The sequence below is a fragment of the Betta splendens genome, chromosome 11 (assembly GCF_900634795.4).
Source record: "Betta splendens chromosome 11, fBetSpl5.4, whole genome shotgun sequence".
Lineage (NCBI taxonomy): Eukaryota > Metazoa > Chordata > Actinopteri > Anabantiformes > Osphronemidae > Betta > Betta splendens.
Genome location: NC_040891.2, coordinates 13,248,139 through 13,271,467, shown reverse-complemented (window position 1 = coordinate 13,271,467; position 23,329 = coordinate 13,248,139). Strand labels below are relative to the sequence as shown.

Below are 23,329 nucleotides of genomic sequence, written 5' to 3'. Positions count from 1 at the left end.
TGTTTTACTCTTGCTCCCACAGTAACGCAGATTTGTTTGACAGACAACAGGACTCAGGTACTGACCGTTACCTGTCGCATCAGCCCACAATAATCCACACGTTGAAATAAATGTGACATTTACATCTACTAACACGTTGAAATGGACTCCTTCCAGTTACCGTAAAAAAACAGCAATAGGTGAACTGGAGCGTCAACGCCAGGAGGATGAGTGCAGAATGAGATGAAAGCTATTTTAAATAGTGTGAATCTCAGACACATCTGCCTCTCATGGGTTGAGCATCAGAGAGAGATAAGGCAGAACGGGTGTGTTATGAAGACAGTGAATGTTCTGGATCATTCCTCTGAGGAGCGCAGTATTTTAAGAAGTGTCCCAGTTCAGAGGTATGAGACTGACGAAACATCATGACATTTGACATCTTTTGAAGCCGTGGGACCTTCTTCTAAGTGCAAACGTTCACAGATTCAAGGTGTTGCTGAATCAGAAGGAAACACATGCACATGTTTTGCACGTTTTTTATGCCAATGTAGCTTTAATTATGTATGGGTTGAAAACAACCAATATTAGAAAGTGAGAAAATTCATTTAAATAATATAGGAAAGAGGTGTTGGAATGTACTGTACGGCAAATCCTTTACTGTATATGATCTGGAACAATTATGTGTAAAAGATATATTTAGATATATCACCATAAAGTTGCTTGATGAAATAGCTCCATTCACTCTTTTCTTGTAGGGATCCTGTTCCACCTCTTTTCTCTCACTTGACAAGAACAGACAGGTCTGAGGAAAAAGTTTTAAAAGTTTGTTTGCTAACATTAAATATGAGTATTTACAGTACAGTAACTTGTTCCAGTAGCTCGATCGCCACAGATGTTTTTTCATCTAAAGCAGATTTGTGCAGTAACTGTGTTTGCTAATACAAATATCTGCATCACAAGCAAAAATCTGGAGCCTCTTTGTTTTTCTTATTTCTACCATTGGAGGAAGTCTTTCATCAGTAATTGTTCTCTGGTTGATCCTGGGAACGTGGATGATCAGCTGTGTGAAATCAAGCGTTCTGGGGGAGGTGGAGCTACGTGGGTGGGGGAGATGAAGGCACAGACACATCAGTGGTCATAGCAGTGGGATGAAAGAGTTCTTTGACTCTCCCACAGCTTTCCACATCTTTGAATTGATCTGAACCATCTCAGAGCACAGATGTGGGAACAAAAGACGCGTTCACTCTTTGGGGTTACAGTCGACTAATGAAAGCAAATACGGCTGAACGATATCTCTGCTTTTCCTTCACCCCCAGGAAAACCCAGATTTGTTTACCGAAGGAGGAGATCTTCCAGCACATGGAAAACAAACAAGATATTAACATATCAAATGCATTCAGTGCAGCGTCGATTTAATGAAGCGCCAGCTGAATGCTAAAATAAAGGTCAAACAAGAATCACATCTGACACATAATTAATGATCACTGCTTAATTGGACAGCAGGCAGATTAAAATGTCATGTAAAAGGCCCTGCTTTGATGGATGAGATGGTTCCTGCAGTTGGCCAGCAGGTGGATTCCTTCTCTCATTTTTCCCTGCCTGGAGTTTTGCTCTCTAGCAGTCGCCTCCATGTTCAGACGGCTACCAAACAAAGTGTCAGAGGGTTAGTGGGTTAGAAGGCGTTAAAATGACAGTGAAACCCAATGTCGGTGCAGTGTTTGCCTCTTGAGGCCCCGCTGCCGCCATTGTTCCCGTCCTGCGTGTGTCATCGCTGCATTCTTTAGAACTGTCAGCCTCTGCTTTTGAACGGTGAGGCGTGAATGTGAATCCCCTCTTCCATCAAGGGTCCTGACAAATGTTTTTGTCCCAAATGGGGATTTTTTGGGGGCAACATGAGCCGTCACCGTATCCCAGACAGATCCGCGCTGGCATTGTGTTCGCCCACAGACTCAGCCTGGGGCTTCTGCACAGACCTGCAGCAGTTCAGATGCATTATGTCTTTTTCAAATCACACATACATCAAGCCTATTGTCTTCACCTCGGGGTGGCTGTAACTGAAACTGCAAGGTGAAATACCCCCTCCTCTCCGGCTCACTGAGCTGCGGGTGCTGTGGTCTCGGAATGTTTTCTCTTTCTGTCATTTCCGCCCCTCGGGCAGACGGCCCTGACCCAGGTGAGTCATGAGCAAAGCCCCCTATCTGGCCAACATCGCTGTCAGTGAAGACATCAACTGGAGCCAACTGGCTGTGATGACTCGAGGTGCTGCTGCTCTACTATTAGACATGCATCATCTTCCAGCTGCCATATACCAGGGAACATCATAAATCCATAGGAATGATTGACGACTGTTTTAAATTTCACGCTGCTCCCTTTGGTTCCACTTGGAGGATATGAATTGTAGAAAACGTCCATTTGCCTTCACTGTATTCAAATGTGCTTCTGGGTTTTTCACATTTTTAGTTCGCACTGCGTTCAAAATCCAACGATCATATGAAAACCAAACTAGCTTGTTAACATAACTTTCTTGTTAGTAATTAAATAGAAGTTTTAATTTGTGCTCATAGTGAGTGAAACTACTTTCTACTTGTTAACCTGTAACAGTGGAACTGTATGTTAGAGCCGTAATATTAGAGACGTCTTCAGATTCAAGCTGAGAGTTCCCATTAAAACACAAGCGTCCTGTCTCTGTACTGGGCTGTAGCAGAAACACGGCAGCCTCCACGAAGGAAGACTGGCTCCCAAAGTCAAAATAAATGTCTTAGCTAAAGAAAGTCTATGATTATAACTTTCAGGTTGCTGAATGCTGCGTTCCACTCCTTTGAGAAAGCAGCTTTGACGCACTCCCCAGTGGGCTTTGGAGCTGCTGTGAAGTAGGAGTTGTGCCAGCATCCTGTCTTCTGTCTAAGCTGAGCTGAGCTGCTGGATTTACCACTAAGCCTAATTAAAAAGCACAACTTTAAAGTAAACAAAGGTGCGATGTCTGCTCACAAATCATTTCAGAGCCCATCCTGATGTTCTGTTGGTGGTAAACCGCTAATTTAAAAACTGTGGCAGCGTTCTTCAAGGGTTTCATTCACGTAGACATTATGGGAACTGTGCTGCTTCACAGTTACATCTGTCTTCTTTCTAAATCTTATTCTGACATTTTGAATATTATGACATAAATAATAGGTGGATGATTTCACTTATAACCAATAATTGTTGAAAGATCAAAGCAATTTGTAGATTTATTGTGTCCCAGTTAAACGGACACCAAAAAACTCAATTGTGTGGAGTTGAGGTTGACAAATGTGAAGTCAAGCCGAGTTCACGGGCCGGTCCTCTGCCTCCTTTGTAGTGAGAACAAGGAGCTCCCAGATGATCCTGAGCCAGGCTATTGTAGCTCACCTTTGATGGCCCTAGAAAGGCAGGTGCTCACAATCACAGCTTAAACAGCGGCCGTGCTTGAACGAATGGGGTTTGATCTCTCTTGGCTCCACATGAAAATAGCTGCACCTGAGACTCGGGACTTGACCACAACTAAGAGCTACACCTGCGTCTGACACAATCTGCCTCCAGGATATCCTTGACTTCATCCCGTCTGCCGTGTTTCACTCCCAGTCTCTTATATCATCGCATTACTGCTTTTGGCACACGTTTCCCATTATTCTCCTCTAAACAAACACCCGCTTTAAAGATGTTTCGTTTCAGCTGCTTTTTTTATTTCGGGGGAAATCACATGACGCAAATGATTAACAGCTACATATTAGAAGAGGTAATTTATTGCATTGGAAGCCAGTGGTTCAGGGGTTTCAGGGTTTATGTGATTAGAGGGATGTTGCCTCTTTGAAGGGTACATCAAAAAGTGTTGAGTGACCACCGATGCCGCTGTTCAACTGTGGGAAACCTGGACTGAGATCCATACTGCTTCAGGCAGGACGACTCGGCTGATGCTAATGGCTAGAAATGTTTAGCTAAGACTGAAAACTCCAGCAGTGAGTCATTAGGACGAGCGGCTTCATGTTCCTGCACGTGGGTGAATCTGCTCTTTCATTGAGAAACTTTCCCCCAGGGCCCAAATTTCTGTTTTGGTCAATATCAAAACAAGGAGCTGTGTAATTTACTTGTCCTCATTAATAATGTTTTACTTTGATGGGGGTTTATTGCAGAACAACAACACCACATTGTTGTGGAGGAACTTGTAACTTATAATTGAAGTTGTAAGTTATGAACATCTAAAAAAAGCTGAGCTCTGACAGGAAAGACAGTAAATACAGTAAGATCCCTGGTAGGATTCATCATCAAGGCCTTATCGAATGAATGCTTAACATTTCAAGACGGCAGAGCATGTCTAACAGAGGAGCACAGAACTGCAAACTATTCATCCAGAGAATCAGACAGAACCTGTAACTTCAATTATTCCAGCTTAGCTCACCCCCGGAGGCCTACATCCATCCCAGAGTCACTATAACTCGCCGGGAGCGGGGGAAACGGAAAGAAATAGATGCCAGCGGTATGTGGGTGAAGCGCACCAGACTTTCCAGAAGCATTAAACGTTCCCAGCACGCTTGCAGTCGGCCAAGCGGCCCGAACCATGCGGCCCCAGCAGGCCCGTCGGGTCTGGAATCTGTGCGTGGAGGCAGGACGACATGACCCACATAAACCTGAGCTGTTTCCATCACAGTCCAGGGGAGCTATGAAATGTGTGGATTTGATGTCAACAGCAGCCACACACGAGCGGGAGAGTTCGCCCTGATCACACATCTACACCTGTGACGAATCACCAGCAAAGCCCTGAGCTGAGCCCGCATCGTCCTCGTCCCCTGCAGCAGCAGCTGCAGGTCCAGCCTCCATAGGCCTTATCTAACTGCACAGACACAACCTGCTCAGACGCATCGTGTGCACCTCAAAGCAATCAAACACAGATAATTATCATCGTCGCGCGAACAAATTTTACTGTAACTGGCAGGTACTGTACAGTAAGTTGCTCATTCCCACTTTATCACCAAAGAGTTTTCTGCCTGAGAGTTTAACCACACTGAGTTATGAGGGTTGTGGGTGTACAGCTCATCCACTAGTATAGCATGACTCCACATAAATATTTACCTTCAGCTACTCCGTAGGTTTTCCTCCGAAGTCCAGAGGACATAAAACCGTGGATGAGTCATCCCTGATGTCGCCGGTGGTGATAGACTAAATAAATCTCATGCTTGTCAGAGGTGTGATGCCACTGCTCCAGAGCTTCCCATCATCGGGTGGCTCCTTCCCAGAACATATGGAGACGCCTGCTTCCCTGAACTCGCGCTGTTCGGTTCCCTGTGCTCAAACTTCATAAATTATGGATTAAGAAATGCCTTTTAGAAAATGAAAATGAAAAGTACATATAAGAAATGTATTATATGTGCTCTACAGTGTACTTCAGCCTCAGGATAAACAAAGCAAACCTTCTCCAGAATCTATCACTATTTATTTAAGGAGTGGCAGCTTCACGGAAAGATTCCTTTGACTGACATACAGTAATTTCCTCTACACAGCACTGATCAAGTTTTGTTTCAAGCCTGGACAGTTTCATCAGAAGCGGAGCCTGGAGGCAGGTGAGGCAAGGATTTGCTCACGCAGTCAAGAAGAAAGCGGCTCCTTTAATTATTAAAGGCAGTGGAGAGGAGCAGCAAGGTGTGAATGTGCAGTGATTTAGCACGGATGGGTTAGAAAAGTGTACGAATGAGCCTCAAAGGCAGATTTAAAAAATACAGACAACATTTATGGGCTCAAATGTGTCATTAATACTGAGGCAAGAAACCTGAGACTGAGAAAGGCATGTTTCTTCTGGCATCCGAGGTGTAATTTAGTAAAATTACACCCTAATCCAGATCTTTTATCCAGATTTTGTGAGATTTGACTGCAGATTTATGGATAACCATCCTTAAGGGTCTCAGAGTTGGCTTCTTTGCCACCAGAACCTTAAATCAGCATCGTTTTAGACCCTGAGATCATTTATAACCTGACGTCACCTCCAGGTGAAGCTGCATAACACAACTAAACCCCAGACGCACATAACATCTGCACAAACACAGACGAAGCAACACATCTCATCGCGTCTGTAGGTTAAATGTGCTGCTGAATGAGGATCGCTCCTCCTTGAGCTGATGTCAGTGGCTTCTGAGCTGTGCCAGTCTGCAGCGGCTGAAAATTACAGGGCATCATCAACTGCATGGAAACGAGAAAAACAAAAACAATGTTCCCTTTGAATCCATCACAGGCTGCTGATTCCTCCTCAAAACAGGTACAAGAACAAACTGTTTCTTAGGGACGCCCACAACAAGAAACTGGTTCAGGAATGATAAAAATAGCAATGAGCCAAAATGCTGGGAAGTATTTCAGCCAGTGTCCTCCAAGTGCTATAAATAGAAGTCTGAGTATTAGTGCCACGTGGAAACAAAGTGAATACGATGACAAAGTTGTGCGTCAGCTTCCTCTGGGGTGCAAACAGCAGCGCGGAGCTCAGAACATCACACATTAGGCATTTTCCCATTTCTGACATCTGGATCTTATTGTGGCTCAATTTTCTCAATAAGTCTTAACCTGCTCAAAGCCTTCTTTCCTGTTTTCAGCATTTAGTTTAATGCGATGCCTGATTTCGTTTGATTGCAGCACTTCAGGCTGCTGTGCTGGTTTAGACGACTGTTCGGAGCTTCGCTCGAACCAGTTGATCCACATGTGGACATTTGTGGCTCCGGTTGCTCCTGCGTCACAGCGGCCCTGACCTTCAACCACAGGATTCAAACACAGTCACAAGTCGAGAACAAGACAATTAAACGTGGCGGTTTTGTTACTGCCCTTTAAAATATTGAAGAAGCGGTGGAAAACTACGTATTTTTAGATTTATCTGAGCAGATAAGAAGATTAGGCCGTTGATTCCATCTAATCCTGTGTTTACAAAACATTTAGTATCTGTGTCCTGAGATCATGGTGGTTTATCTTTTGTCACATTCTCTGGTTATGTTATTGCTGCATGTGGCAGTAGCTGATGCACGCATCCGGGCCCAGCGACTGGACGGGTCACAGCTCAGCAGTGAAGCTTCAAATGAAGGGGGAGGGATGGCTGCTTCTCCCATCAGCGGGAGCCGTGTCTCTAGAGGCTGCGTGTCTTTCATCAGCAAATGGCACATTATCCGCAGATACTTCGGCCTGAACTTAATGACATTACTCACAAAGCGCACACAACTGCATTTTCACAGCCTCCCTCCGAGGATTCCAGCCCAGTGGCACGTTCGGAGCGGAGGCAGCATAGCACGGTCTAAAGCCTGGTTGGAAAATAGCTTTCAGTACACGAGAATAAAGACATTCCTCAACATAAACGCCACACTTCGCCCTCTGATATGTTTAGCAGAGTTGCCCCACGTCAAAGCCCCCAGAATGCCGAGCATTTTCTTGATCTGGGCTGAGCTCAAGAGGAAGGCATGCGAGCCTGATCCCAGGGTCACCGTGCTTAAAGCTGATGTGGACAGCAGCCAGTGGAGCAAAGAAGCTGCCACAGAGGCATCCGCAGAGGTCCCGCGCATTTATGTTTGTCCTCCTATGAGTCAGGCCGACCAGAACAGAACATCGGGCAGTGACTCAGGTTCTGAGGTATGAGGTACGTGGTCTTTTAAAGGCTTCGCAGAGAAACCTCAGCTGGCAGGACACAGGCTTCCTTGGAAGAGAGAAAGAAAGTAGCTCTATTAACAGGAGCAGCTGCCAGGAAAAAGCTGTAGGTGTGTTGATGTGAAGCTGAGGACAGCACAAGATGTATGTTTTCTAGCAAGAACAAATGTCAGCTGTCCTATTGTTATCGTCCCTATATGCAGTACATCTATCCACTCAAAATAAGCACGTCACAGTCAGAGAAACGCCCTGACTGTGGTTCTGAGCCGTTTACACGTGTCCACGTAAAGCAGAGCCGACAGCTGTGACATCCTCTGTCGCTGTTTATTAGAAACAGGCCTAATTATGGCAGCGCGCTGTGCCTGCCTGAGCTATTTCAGTCCACCACAGGGAGGGAGCTGGTGTTACAGCAAAGTGGCCCGTGTGTTCGCATGTCAGTCGCCTTCTCAACTGAACGTGGCCTCGTCGGAGAAGCTCTAATTCTGCAATTAAAAGCCGGTGATTAGTGATGCTCTCGAGTCCCATCCTTGTGCGTCAGCGCAGTGTTTTTGTCTGCTCCGCGCCTCGAAAGCAAAGCCACTGGACATGATCGACACGCCGTGGCCTTCACAGCTGGGTCCAGATGCATTGTGGGTAGTAAAAGGTAGCCAATTAATAAATGAGAACAAGCCTCACGATTCATGTTACAGAATAATAAGACAGTAACTAACGGTAATTAAGCCAATCGAGGGGCGACGGGGGAGAAATTAGATAAACTTGAAGGCTGAGTGTGACAATATTTGCCAAAGAACTGCAACAATATTTACAGAACTGTCACCAGCAAGAGTCAGTAGTGGACTTCTGTCAGCAGAGCTACATCCTGGCTGCTTCCTCCACATTTAACTCAGACTGACTCATGACACTAATAAGTCCTGCGTTTGCGACTTCTTGCTGGAAGTCTTCCTTTCTGTCCTTCCATCACAGTAAAATAAACTCATCCCAAATTGACTGTGGTGCCAAGAAGAAAGTCTGCTGTCTGTTCGTTGGCATCAGGGGTTTTTCAGTCTAGTGAACTGATTTGCATGTCATTATGCCGCCGTCTGTGAAATGAAATGTGGAATTATTTACACTGTGACAGAAACGGGGAGAGAAAGTAATCTGTCCTCTATTAGAGAGAATTGAATTTGAAATGCAAATGTAGGAATAATTACAGCGAAGGGGGAAAGCCCTGTGCACACACAGTTCAGCTCTCCTTTGCATCGCTAATGGCTTCATTCAGAAGAAATATGAAGGGATGTTATTATCATTTTTAGTTTCGTGCTGCTCTCTGAGCCTGTTGCCATGAGAGGAAAGGGGAAAACTGGCCTGCGTTTGTGAAAGTAAACCTTACAACTGAGTGTTTTTAACAGCTCGGTGAGAAAGAAGTCAAACTGCGCAGATGTTTCCTCCAGACTGGACGCTTTAAAGCCAAAACAGATGCCAGCCTCTCCGTCACTGTAATCATCATAAATCTCCGTGATTACGACGCATATGGAGACGTGTCATCCTGGTCTTTGTAGCGATGGGAAGTTTGAAAACACAAATTAGCTGGAATAAAACAACAAGCAACAAGGTTATTGTTGTTGTGCGCGGTTGTGATTTTGATAGTTTGTGAATGAATTTCCCAAATAGAGGATCACACAGTGACGTTTGGTTCACACAGTTTGGAAGAAAGGGCTGAAAGGCTGGAATGGAAGCGGTCCTGTGCTCAGGATTTTACTGGGTTGTGCTTATTTCCCCTAAAATCATAAATAAATATGTATTGGTAACCCTCATGCTTAGTCTTTATGAATCTAAATATTTAATTGCTCAGTATTTACAGAAATAAATGTTGCTACTATTTAGCAACCTAATCTCAGATGATGAAATTCAAAAGTGAGACACATCTACTAAAATGACAAACTAGGTTAATGATGAAGTTGTATTTGTGCCACTTGCGTTTTTTTAAGCCAACACGTGTTAGTGATGACGGAGATGAGCCTCTGTCCCTGTTTAGACAGGCTGAGTCTGGCACTTTGCTTTTTCAGGCGGACCCCCCGACAAACGCTGGGGTCCGACGGAGACGGCCGCTCCGGGGCTGATCCCACAGTCTGGATATTCAATCGATTTGGATTCTTCACAGTAACCTATAATCTATAGTCTTAATTGTAGATAAAATGTGTGTTTACCTCATCTGCTTTTCCTGTAGGTTGGACAAACCTGTTTTTGACATAAGTGAGTCATCTTATGTCTGTAAAGTCAGTCTGCCCACGTCTCTCTTTCTCTTTCAGTTTCTTTCTCACCCACACAAACACACAAACACAACAGGGAGCTGACACGATGCCCTCAGAGCCGCTGTGATGACACAACCTGGTGGGTGGTCAACGACCAGAGATGTGAATCAACAGGCAGCCTCTCCGTCCCCCCGCAACCAAAATACAGTATGTTCAACGCAGCAGTTTGGAAACACGGATCAAATCTGTTAATACGCAGCAGCACAGATAAAGCACTGCTTGTTCTCCAGTATTTATTTATCTTTATTGATTGTACGCCACCGATTCTGCTGAACTGAGACCGGTTTAACAAGATGAAGGCCGGTAGGCCACACAAACTAAGCAATCACTTACACACGAAGAAAGGTTTATGAAAAGCCGGGCAGTGTAATCCGGGTTATGTCAGTGTTTTAGGTGCGTTTTGTTGGATGGATCACATCAGAACAGAACAAAAGACCAAGCTTTTTCCTCCCCACATCTCCTGCTCCTCCTCCAGCTCCAACAACTTACTGCTTTTTGCTCATTCCACTTCCCTGCACATCCTGGTCCATGTCAAACCCCCGATGGCTGAAGCCTGGACCCGGTAAATCTCCCCTGAAGCGCTGGCCGCGGGACCGGTGGGGGACTGCATGTGTTTTGTCTCTCGGAGTAAGCGTCCGTCTGTGAACAGAGAACCAGACGTTGGGGGATGAGGCGAAGCCTGTTGAAAACTGTAGGGAAACAAAACACATCAACAAGAAGAGTCTCGTTTCAGCAGGAGACGCCGCCTTAAAACAACAAACGGTCCCGATGCGGCGCTGTCGGGTCCAGTCCCCCAGCAGCTGTAACAGACGTCGTGCTGTCAGTCAGGCTCCTCCAATCCTCGGGGACAAGATGAGCATGAGATACTGTATGGGTCGAGTGCAAAGGTCAGAGGTCACGAGGCCCGCGGGGTTTTGAAAGGAACTCTGCTGTAAGCGGCATATTTCACTGCGGGGCTTGGACGCGTACATGAACTTTAACTACATACTTAGTGCATTAGGATGAGCCACATATTCAGTTACGCAGCTCTCCACACGACTGGAGGCTGTGTGTGTGTGTGTGTGTGTGTGTGTGTGTGTGTGTGTGTGTGTGTATCATTAATTTGCACATTTCTGCATAGTTGTCTTGTATTGTGTTCTCTCTCTCTCTCTCTCTCTATATATATATATATATATATATATATATATCTGTCTTATTTTCTGTTATAAATCTGTTGGATCTCTTTGGTTGACCTTTGATCCTCACCTTTAGTTCTCGCTAAGCTTCACCATTACGTCAGTCTTTGTGCTGTTTGGTGTAAATGAGTCACACAGGGACGCGGCCACCTGAGCATCCCCGTTTTCTCTGTTTTGGCTTCATGAGTCAGGGCGTCATTGAGCTGAGCAGTGGCATATGTCAGACCCGCTCATTGTGTGTACCTCCACTGTCCCCGAGGACTCCTTTTAACAAGGTGGGGGGGGAACCTGATCCCTGCTGTGCTTTAAGTGGGTAACTCTCAGGTTACGTTCTTCGCTGGGGGTGAGGCCGTCGCGTTCCCTCTTTCCCACAGAATCTCCCAGCAGACAGGCCTCAGTACGTCCTGTCCTGCAATGAAACGCTGGAAACCAGACACTCGACTGGGCGCGATGCGGGCCCACAGGATGGGAGCAGGCAGGGAGATCGCCTTTCAACTCCACGTCCGACCCGGGGTTCACCTGAAAGGAGCCGAGCGGGTTCAGGCCTGTCAGACCTCCTGGGGTGGTTTTCTCCACGACCTTTACAGACTCCTGACTTGGGGAAGTGAGAATGATCCACTTCAATCAAAGCAGAGATTCATGAATTAGTGTGAAGGGAATCATAAAGAGTTGGTTTAACAAGGAGGCATTCGACTGTTAACATAATGTTGTGCATGAAGCACATTTTGTCTGTAAACAGGTGTTTTCATCATCAGGCTGCTCTCACTACCAGCAACGCTGCTCCGTCAGCGTTTTGCTCACTCTGAAAGTGTCTTCAGCTGCTGGGAATAAACTTTCACCTTTAGCATAGCTCTTCACATAGCTCCACAAACCTCAACGGGAACATGTTTCCCCTGAGAGAAGCGTAATTCCACCTAATTGTTAGATGTTAATTGCTAAAACAATAAAGGCAGACTTCATGATGCAGCAACAAACTCCACCCAACTAGGACGCGCTGTGAAGTTGGAATCGAACTCTGCTTTGACATATGATGAATTCTCATGTTTATGATTAGATGATGCTCAGAACCGAGGCTAATAATTCAACCACCAATGCTGACGCTGCCTGTGGTGGATTCTGGTTTGATTTAGGCAGGATGAACCTAATGAGCCCCTCTGGCACGGCACCAGAAGTCTGGTTCCTGATATAAAGTAGGAATTCGACGGCTCAGCACAATAGGGACGTTTTATTTTCCGGTGGAGATGCAGACGTACAGGGTCTAGAGTATGTGTGCATTTACAGGTGTTAGAAGCTATAAGTCCAGTCCAGAAACAAGGCAGAAACTCTATGGTGGAACTGAGTTGGATTTAATTCAATAAATCGAACAGTGATTTAATTTATGTTGTCAAGCTCATCATTAGATCAAACTTCTAGTTCCTGGAACGTCTTTAAACATATAATTGACACTAATTTGCTTTGGTTATTGGTCAACTATCAGCTCATCTTGAGGATAAACTGAGCGGTAGCTGCTGTCGTCTGTATCTAAATCTACTTAATGGCACAACCACAAATCACATATTCCAAGGCTTCAATTAACCAGCGGGGCACTGCACCATAATTTCTCCCTCCTAGAACAACAATGATATGGAGCACCCCCACCGCCAGGCACCGAGCCACGCCGTGGATTACTGCAGTGCCTCAGCCGCCGTAAACTCCAGCAGGGCTCCTGGTATCTGTCTTTAAACGCGGCGCGTTGCTGTTAATGGGCAGAGGAGTACATGGGAAACATGCTTGTTAATTCATCCTGCAGCGGGATTTCTATAGGCTTCTCTTTGTGGAACAAAAGGGGGAGGAAAACAAAACCAACTGGCTTCTTTTTTCTAGTAAAACCACCCATTAACTAAAGCACATTGCTCAAACGGTGAACCATGTGACAGCAGGATAAATAGGTACAGAGGCTTCTGGGTAATTAAGCAAGTTTTATACGTTTTCAGATTTCAATTAAGGAAAACCTATTAAACATAGCTAAGATGCATTAGCTAAAGGTCCTGGTCTCCTTGGTTTATTACTGTAGAGCTAAATGTCATCTGAGGATCTGCACTAAACCGTCTGTCTCCAGTTTACAGTGAAACAAGCTTCAGATGTTTCCTAAATAACCCACAGAGAAGATCAGGTTAGGTTGTTCACGTAACCTTGAAATGGGGCTTAAATGTGCAGCAGTGGATTCATCAATGCACTCCTACAGACAAACAGTGATTTAGAGCGTGTTGCATCATCAGGCAATTGATCCAGGTTGGGTCAGTGTTTAAATCACCTGTATGTTGTGTCCAGCAGATGCAGATACCGTATCATGATACCACCCCGGGCCCAGTTTGTTTGTTGACCTTAGCTCCTCCCTCGACGCCGGTCTTGACGTGTGGGACGAGGACTGAGCACCAGCAAAGCCGGGTCAGTGCCCTCAGCATCAGCCTGGAGCTGGAGGGATTTCCCAGAGTATAAACAATATGACGGGCTTTTCACAAATACACATATTATGTCTAGAGTCACATGTGCAGAACAAATCCAACATCATTCTGATAATCTCCATTCCCTTATCTTTAGTCCTGATAAAACCAGGACTTTTAGCTCTATTTTAGCAATAACTGTAGCTTTAAAGCCAGAAGTCCTCTTCAGACTTTGCAGTTATGTAGAAACCCAGACACTGAGTGAATAAACGCTGCAGTGCCACACAATAAAATGCTTAAAACTAACATCCTGCGTTGAAAAAGCTCGTTCAGGTTGTAACAAAAGAATTTGCTTCAGATATTTTCAAATATCTTATTTTATTTACCTTGACTGTGAAAACGGTGATTGGTACTCTCCTAACTTTGCACCCGTCTCTTTATCACCAATCTGCAGCGATAAGAATATTTCAGCCAACTAGTTATTTCTGAACAACGGGGAAAACAATTCCCAAATCCAGAGCCGTTCGGTTTTATAACAATAAACACAAAGGCTTCAGTTAGCTTTGCCTTTATCGCCCCGTGTTAATACGTTGCATTGTCGTCTGTGCACTTCATTATGTTTCACCCTGTTAGCTGTCAATCAGCTGCTGCCTGCATAAAGAAACCACGGCGTCTGGAAGGAAGAACACGGCGCAGGCTGAACACGCGTCCACTGGAACAGAAGCTCATTTCAGGCTTGGCTTGACGGTGTAACGTTTAGCATTTGAATATGATAAGAAATATGTTAATTGGAGAAAGAAGCTGCCACTAGTCGACATCAGGCAGCACTGACAGGCTGGAGGAGCTGCAGACTGAACTCAGACATAAGTAAGATGTGGATAAGTGAAGAACAAATGCTGACGTTTCGCTCCGTGTTCTGTACAGACGGATGTGGAACCAGCAGGAGAGCAGGCGTGAGTCCCCACAGGCCTCCGCGCACTCGCTCTGCTCCCGACCAATATCCCATTGATTTTTCCTTCATTTCTGTGACAAGGTAGAAAACAGCTTTCAAAGGCATCACCTCCTCAGAGCTCTAACCTAAATGTAGCCGCAGTGGAAACGGCTGGAGGTTGTTGCCGGTGGGACTCCAGTCTGGCCGAGCTTTGGAAACAGCTGCCGTGACCCACTTCTCAGCTCCTGATTCGTCACGATGAGATGGACAACTCTTTATCTTTATAAACTGTGTTTGGTGGCTGCATCTGATCAAAGTGCTGCACATGCTGCAATCTTAAGTCCAGTTTATGATTTAAACCTTAATTTACAAGCAGAGAACAGTGGGAAACAACATCAGCATCAGGGAAGCTGACAAACTTTCATCAAACCTTAAAATTCTGCAAAACATATTAATAAAGCATAAGCTTTGAAACCCTGTGAGGGTAGAAATGTGAGTATTAAACCCGCTGCACATCTAGCTAACTTCAAATGTCGCCCCGAATTCCTGCTTTATAGTCTTCATAAATTCTTTGAGCTCCGCTAAAACATCCTGCCGCTGACATCTACTGTAGCTGTAGCGAAGAGCTCAAGTTGCCCCCGAGCTCATTCACCGGAGACAAACCACAGCAAACAAACAGGGAGAGTGAAAGGTCAACTACATCCTGTACAGGATAATCCCTAAATGGAGGTCTTTTGTTGTGCAGGGCTGAGCTAACAGCAGGGTGCGGGGCACGACTGTACCTCCACAGAGCGGCCGAAACCGAGACAAAGGAGGAGCGAGAGGCTGAGAGGACGCGAAAATGGAAAAGCATCGCAAGCAACAATTAGCATTGTTTGGGATTCTACTTCAGACAAAAGGGCCTGAAGTCGACAAGCCTACATCATATTCATAGCGCCCAACAAAATGGGGTCATTTCATAATGGGAATGTTGTGTCCCGAAGGAGCTCTGAGCCTCAGTCTGACAGTGATATAGTGTAAACGTCCCAGAGGAGGGCAGGGGAGGATGGCAGCGACGCGAGGGAGAGCGGCTCAGGCTTGTTGTTGTTGTAACAGGACGCGGACGTTTGCGGCTCCACTCGGCTGCAGAGTCGCGTAACAAGGGAATAGGAAACCCTGCTGATAAACGTGCTATTGTTTGAACGTGCCGAGCGGAGCAGCAGCATAAACAGAACATGGGCTCGTCCGCCGCTCGGCCGGTGCTGCTGTGCTGCAGGGAAACATCAGTGGTGAGAGCGCTTTTACACAATGCGTTATTCAGCCCTGCTGAATCTGACTGCACGTCGTCGTTGATCAGCTGGAAGCAAAGACGAACAATGAGCTGCTGATTGTGGCGACGATTGAAGCCGGTCGACACAGATTTAACAAGTCCCAGGCTCCAACTGAGGGGTGGAAGGTACCACAGCTGCCAGAATGCAGACGGACCATCTATGTGGACATGTGAGGAGTTAGTCAACAAAATTACATTTTCCATAATTTTGCAAAAACAATGTTTGGCTGGTTATCCTGTAAAACAAATCGCTGCTATAAGGTGGTGAAATATAGTACAGATAATAGAATATTATCATCTGAATGTCTTGTTGTGTATTTACTCATAACACATACCATGTGTAGCGTTTGCAGCTGGTTGTGCATGACTGAAGAGAGCTTTCATTCAGTTTCTCTTGGCTTCCTGAAAGCGCAGTTAAAAGTCTCTGCAGAAATAATCATCATCAATTAAATGAAAACCACACACTTTACATCTAAACGCCTGCTAATCTCCGAGGGGTTTTGTTTAGCGAGTCCTGAGGCCTCGTCTCGCTCACAAACAAACATCGCTGCCTGGTCAAAGTGTGGTTGCGTGTGCATAGTTAGATGAGATGAGGACGAGGAGGGAGGCTCGGCAGCGGTGGAGCCTGAGGGGAGGCAGGTTATATCGGGGCAGCATCAGAAGCGGGAACCCTGCAGCGGCTGCTTTCCTGGCCAGCATCTGCTCCTGGACCAGATCTGGTGGAACCGGCTGAGCCGCAGGTAGTGGTGGACGAGCAATCCATAATTCCAGCTAAATAAGGAGAAGTGCATGCCTGTTGGGTTCTCGAACCTCAGCAGACGTGCACGGAGCAAGAGTTGGCGTTTGCATTTTGAAAAATGTAAACTATGTTATTGTGGTCGAGCTCCAATGAGCTCTGGACGAAATGTGCACCAAAAGGCACATGATATAAATTTCCAAAATCTGTATTTCATGCAAGAATAACACAACAAAACACCACTTGCCGGGATCACAACACATCACATCTGCGACTCATGCTCCAGTTGTTTCAAACACCACTTGGAATATGAATTGATTTACAGCGGGGCACATTTTTCACCCAGACTCAAACTCTGAGCTGCTCCCGTGAGCCAGAGGAACACAAATATAAACATCGCTTAAAGTTCCTTCGCTCAGATGAGCTCAACAGCAAAAACAAATGCCTGCTGAAGTCAGGCACAGGCCTACTGCACATTCCACCGCCAATGGGTTTTTCATCTGCTCTGAAGATTCTCGTTTCTTCCTCGGCATCTGTTTCAGAGAAATTTAGATACAACATCAATCTGAGGCGGTCAAGGTATCTGGAAAGTGAGACAGAATACAAACATGTCGACGTGGACCCGGGTCGCTGCCTTGTTTTGGTGCCACGGTGATGTTTTAGTAGGCATGAAGTCAGACGTGCAGCCGGTCCTACTTCCCTTCGCCTAATCCAAATGAATAAAAGTCACATTTTGCAGAACTACAGCGCTGCTGGACCCCGCAGGCGTGTGCACGAGGAGCGCATGTGTGGCTGCCTTCACTCAGACTGACTCCAGCTCTGGATGCGGAACATGGCATCGAGGAGAAACCACTCCGGATGGCGGAGAGCAGGAGCGGGTGACCACAGGTTTGGCTGTGTTTGTGTGTGTGAGGGAGGGAGACCCTGTTCGAGTGAGGGAGCGAAAAGGAGAATCTAAATCTAAGGGACTCGATTGTATTTGCATTTGTGAACATGTTGATGCTGCTGTTTCCTCACTGGGACATCACACTGACTGTCGTGCGCCAGCCTGCGCTGTCGTGTAAACATCTGGTCCGTACGGTGGTCACCAGAACCAAACACAGACAAAAGGTTTGGATATGAGATATACTGTCCCATAATAAAGTATTATGCAGTTCCTGACAAGGTTAAGTCTGGCTAACACTAAAACTGAACCACGATGATGGATGTGCTCATGGCTTTTGCCTCGAACCAGAGAACTGACGAGTACAAAGGACGTGTAGTCTGCATTGGACACATACTGTGTGAGCTGCTGCTTTGGATCAAACTTGGCATAAAAACATTGTGTCCTCGAGCCAGCTCCATTACCAGAATAACCTTTCAGATGTCCGTGTTTGTGAGTCAAAGCCCAGAAACAACCACTTCCCTACAAACGGCACTAATGAGATAATGTAATGAAAAGAAAACAGAACTCAGGCTGTTCAATACCTGCACGAGGAGAAACAAAAGTCTGAGGAACTGCAGGAACTGAGTATCAGCAGAAACCTGGTGCAGCGGCTCAGCACATCCTGCCTGGAGGAGCAGGAGACAAATGGACCTCAGGCGTGCAACAGAATTGTTCAAATAAACACATCAAGCTTGAGCCGGTCGGATCTTAGGTTGCTGAGCCACATCACTGACTTTTAAACAAAACAGAGGCAAAGCGGATGCCGCTGCTGTGGCATCCCGGCTATTTCCTATGTGTTATGCTCATTACATAACAAACGACGGCGAGTAAAATAATGATTTTAGATAAAACGTTTCACGTGGCTTCGGCTGCTTGATGCTATTTGTTTGCGTCTACTTCACGCCGCAGACACATGTGTTAATACCAGGACTGTCCCCCGCTTCACCTTGCCTCCTCCACCCACAGCCAACACCAAATCCAGATGTGAGCCAAACGCTCGCTTTGCTCTGCAGCCACAGATCCTGGGCAGAGCTTCGCATCCTGACAACGGCAACCAGAGAGCAATCAGCGCAGTCGGACTCCGCTCTCCAGAGCCACAATTAGATTTGTAGCGTTTCTGCTCCAGACTTGGTGTTGAGCAATCCGCCGGCCCAGACTACGCCGTGCTATGAGTTCATTAACAACCTACCCACACTACAGCCATTCATCATCAGTCTGCAGGGTATGTAGGAAACCAAAGCCCTATTTCCAGTTCACCGCCAGCCTTACCAGAGGCACACACACAAAGACCCAGCACACACGGCTCGCATTGGGTCCTTCCTGTGCATTCAGACATTTGGAATGATCGCGTTTTGTTCTGCTTCAGCCCGAGCGAGTTAAGAAAACATTTGCATACAGGTACGAACCCATGGGAGCGAAGCCACGGTGAACATCAGAGCGCTGGGTAAACAGCGCAGGAAGGAGAGAGGATTCACGTGTACAAAGCCGTCTGAAGAAGTAAAACTAGGTCACCTGCCAGAGAGGCGTTTATGTGGGTAACAGGACCCGAGGTGGAGGCAAAGGTCAGGAATCCCTCCTAAAACCGTGTTTGTTGTCTGTGTGCACTAGCGTTGCACTCTGGAGCTCCATATTTCAAACGCCAGAGGCACTGGCGGTCCTCGCGTCCACCAACATGTTTATAGGTAGAGGGGGGCTGTTGCCTCATTTAGATCCTGCGCTTCCCAGAATTCCCACCCGCATCGCCGCTGCCAGCGGAGCACAAAAGGATGGATGGATCCTCTCCATAAATAACAAGAGGAGCGAAGCCAAAACCGCTGTGTTTTCTGTCCATGCTTTGTTTAAACGCCATGGAGCTGGAGCCGCTGCCTAAATGTGCTGGCAAATAATCTCTGGCCAACATCTGAATAAAGGGAAGGCATGAAAGTATGGAAAACGATAAATACCAGAAGGAAACCGTGAGCTGAAATTGAATATGATCAGATTAGACTGGCTTGTCTGCACCTTAGATCAAAAACACAGAACATGTCAAAATGCCTCACAGTTTGTTTGTAGGTCCCTTTAGTTAATTCACTGGTCACTCACAAATCAGGGTCAACACGTAGCAGAGGTTACAGCAACATGTTTTCTAGTTAATCTAATGGCTGTGACACCAAACGCCCTCATCAAGCTCGTCTCGTCTGCATCCTTTCATTTTAACACGTCCTGGGATTAGTGGCCCGTTTAAAGATGCTCACACGTCTCCAGAAAACAGCAGACGCAGAAGGCGCACAGCGATGCGCGCACACAGCGCTCCAGTAAGACGTCGGGGAGGGGGTCAATACGCTCCGTCTGTCGCCATGCCAACTGGATGTCTTATCACACTCTCAGCCAGGCGGTGAATCTCACAGCACAAACGCAGGTGTCAGCACATTATCGGGCATCATTGCTCTCAAATCACCACCCGGACTCTAAATCCTGGAGCCACGGAGCTTAAATCGCTCCTGTGTCACAGACCTCCACCGCCCTTCACGAACCAAGTGTTCATCACCAACAAATGTGCAGATCTAACGTGATTTAGACGCGATGTTCAGAACATCAGAAATTGTATTATTAGGACATTTTACCATGCAAATGAAGAGTAACTGATTGAACTGGCTGCCCTGAGAGTCGCTCGGTGGAGCAGCGGATGGTTTGAAAGGGAAGAAAGATAGTGGATGCTCCCAATGAGGAGGTTTTGCATGATTGCAAAGTTGCAAAGACGGTGTCTGTCTGTGCACGATTTAAAGACAAGGGTCAAAGCTCGTGTTGGTTTTAGTTAAAGCCGTGAGGGAGCTAAAGACTCAGTGACAACGTGTACAAGGTTATTGTTCAGTGAAGTGGATGATTGGGTGCAAGACCCAAGTCTAAGCTGTCAATATCGCACGTATCACATGACTTGAGCGTCCTTATAATTAGTGCAAAATAGGGCCTCGCTCTTGTTTCCATTAAGGCTCTATGCAGGTATGTGTATGTCGTCTGAATCTTAACAACCGCCCCTGACACTGAAGCATGATACTGCAGTAGCCGGTGACAGAATGATGAACTGTTCGCTCTGCAGCAGAATACGAGACCAATCCAGAGGCAAATTACTCACAGGGGAAGGTGCGCCCAAGCAATGCACAGTGAATGAACAAGTACGAGGGAAACAAAAAAAACAGGGTGAACACTGAACTCTGGGTTTTAAAAGACGGCCTTGGCGTCCAGTTACGAGTAACTCACGTCCACGGCGAAGGTTTACGCGCCGTGTGCAGCACCATCGAAGTCCAATACAGACTTTTATGGCCTTGTTTTTTAGCCACTTATATCACTGCCAAGTTGAAGGCCAAATAAAGCAAAGCCTTTAGCCGCATACAAGGAGCTATTCAGGTCATTGAAATACAACTGTGACAATCAGACATAAATGAAAGCCTTCATGTTAGTGAGGTTAGTCAAAGCGGAGCCTTGGAGAGGTTGCTAAAGGCTGCGCAGCTATAGTGCTGGGACTGTTCTGTCGGCTGTGTGGCTGATTCAGCTAATGATGCAGAAGGGAATTAATCTACTGTAACGTTTAAGCGGTGTGATTGAGAGCATTAAGCCCAGCAAATCATGTTTGTGAGAACACTTCTCACCACTCTCAGCTTTATTTATGCCACATCGTGGAAATAGTGCGGTGGGTTTGGAATATTTGTGTCTGGACTACCACTGTGCACCATGGATGGAAATCACTAATCATTTAAATTGAGTCATTTGACCTGGTTCAGATTTATGGTCGCTGAAGATACAGGTTTGTGTTTTTAAAGGAAAGGTTCAACATTTGGATCTTATTCCCGTTTCCACTCTGAGAAGGTCACCGTCAGTCTCGAATGCACTGACCTGTGGAGACAGGAAGCAATAAAGTCCTGTACATTAGCATGAAAACCAGAAGCAGGAGTTTTACATGTGCAAACATTGTCATATTATTACTGTTCGAAGTGAAGAGTGTTTTGTAAAGTCTAACTCTTTAAGCTTTAGGAAGAATTAGATGATGAACGCTGCTGATTTTGTAACAAGTTAAAATCAAATTCCTCCATATATCACTGTTACAATTAATGGAAAAGTAAAATATTGCTATTTGGACAACTTTCCTCTAAGTTAAAGGTTTTCATCAAGCAAGTTGTGACCCTAACTGTGAGTCAGACTCATATTTTCTCACCCTTCTCTGTCTTGTGTGTTTTGCACATTCCTCTCTGCTGCTGCCACGACACAAGGCTGCACAAGGTCACAGGGCACAAAAGAATAGACACTGAGGACGAGTGGGGGGCCTCGCAGCTCTGAGTGCAGGCTGTGGAGTTGGCAAGGAGCTGGGGGGGGGGGGGGGGGGGGGGGGGGGGGGGGGGTGGGGGGGGTTAGTGGAGGGTGACGGTCCCATAAATCTGCCCGAGCGGGTTTGCGAGAGTTTGAGGGACAGTGTTTCACAGGGAGCAGAGAGGGGCCGCGTCCAGGCCGGCCTGCACAGAGGGGCTGTTGTCAGGGTCTCTCGTCCTCCACCACCTCCTGCTTCTGTCCATCCACCGAAACCTGCAGCGTCGACGCTTCCCTTCAGGCGACTCAGCTCTGTGATCTCCACTTATGGATGATGTATGGCTGCTGTGGCCCCTGTAAAACCGGGGTCGGGTCTGCAGGAGCACTTACGCAACTCACACATCACAGACACCTGGCTGAGATGAAAGGTGCCGGGCTCATTTTTCGCTTCCACTATTAGCAGCTATTTCCGTGCTGAAATGTCCCGTAATAACAGTGAGAGACCTCTGCGCCCCTAAAGGCTGGAGGCCGTTCTGGTCCATGTAATACAGTAGGTGTGAGGCTACACGGACTGCACTCATAGTGGCAGTTGCCATGGGGACGAGGGCTCGCCGCTCCGACCTAAATGCCAATACAAATCTCTCCCCGGCCAGTGACTTCTCCAAAGAAGGATTTGAGGCTGCAACTCAAGACGGCGAGTTCCATTTCGCAGCGCTCGACTGAAGTGACACCCCAGTGTCTGGCGTGAGAGACGCGAACGCACCCGTTCCATCGGCCAAATGTCGAAGAAAAAGGGGATAAACAAGCTTTCTGGCTGTTTTCAAGCTGTTTCCCTCTGAAGCGCTCACATGTGCAGATGGGAATGTTGTCATAGGAAACAGGTGCTCCCATGCACACAATCACATGCCATGCAGCAGGAAGAATAGCCACCCCGCATGGTGGAATGGTGTCCAGCTGGGCACGGTGTACATTACACAAACAAGTGTGAGCACCCTTACACGAGGCATTCATCTGAGGATGTGACTGTTTACAGGGGACAATGCCAGTCTATAGGGTCCATGTGAGCATTCGGAAGCACACGAGAGGCGGGCTAATTACAGGAGATTCCTGCGCTCCTAATGCAGCTGAGCCACAGAACCGGCCCCAGCCACCAACAGGCCCCGCTGCCTGCAAACAAAAGCACGCGGCATGATGATCTGAATGAGGAGAGCACTCTGCAGACGCAGTGACAGAGCTTGGTTCATCAGAAAGGCGTCAGCACACAGAGAGGAAGCCTTATCTGCAGCGCTGCTGGCTGTCAGAACAGCCCGGGTGGTTCTCGTCACCTCTTTTAGACGCTGAGCTGAGAGCACAGAGGCGACAGCTCTACGACATATGCCATCCACGCCGCCTTCACCCAAAGCAGGGTAAGCACCGAAAGTAACCTTTAAAGGGATCTTCGATTGGTAAAGACGGAGGATTTAGAAGGTTGTTCATCTAATATGTCAGCAGTGATCAAACGTAACATGCGAGAAGAAAGCGTTGCTGCAGCAAGTCCGTGTTTTGCAAACACGACACTTCCTGGTATTTACAGTAATGCAGTGATGAACAGTAAAAATAATACTTCATGCAGTAGGTGTGCACACTTTCTGACCATTTGTTCAACTTTATGAGCTCACA

At 46.6% G+C, this 23,329-nt stretch overlaps 1 long non-coding RNA gene across 6 annotated transcripts in view; it reads right to left on the bottom strand.

Annotated features, from left to right (window-relative positions):
* Positions 1 to 524: 524 nt before the first annotated feature.
* The window catches only part of LOC114865452 (uncharacterized), a 43,800-nt gene continuing 20,995 nt past the window's right edge, over positions 525 to 23,329 (bottom strand). The window contains exons 3-8 of one of the 6 annotated variants that reach the window (XR_008696069.1): positions 14,569 to 21,262; positions 13,878 to 13,939; positions 13,362 to 13,522; positions 10,383 to 10,532; positions 5,065 to 9,969; positions 525 to 1,620 (exon numbers count right to left, since the gene is read on the bottom strand). This is a non-coding gene — a long non-coding RNA (uncharacterized LOC114865452). Of the gene's footprint in view, positions 9,970 to 10,382; positions 10,533 to 13,361; positions 13,523 to 13,877; positions 13,940 to 14,568; positions 21,263 to 23,329 lie in introns of all 6 variants that reach the window. The other 5 variants (XR_008696068.1, XR_008696066.1, XR_005898323.2 and 2 more) reach the window with 5 other exon arrangements.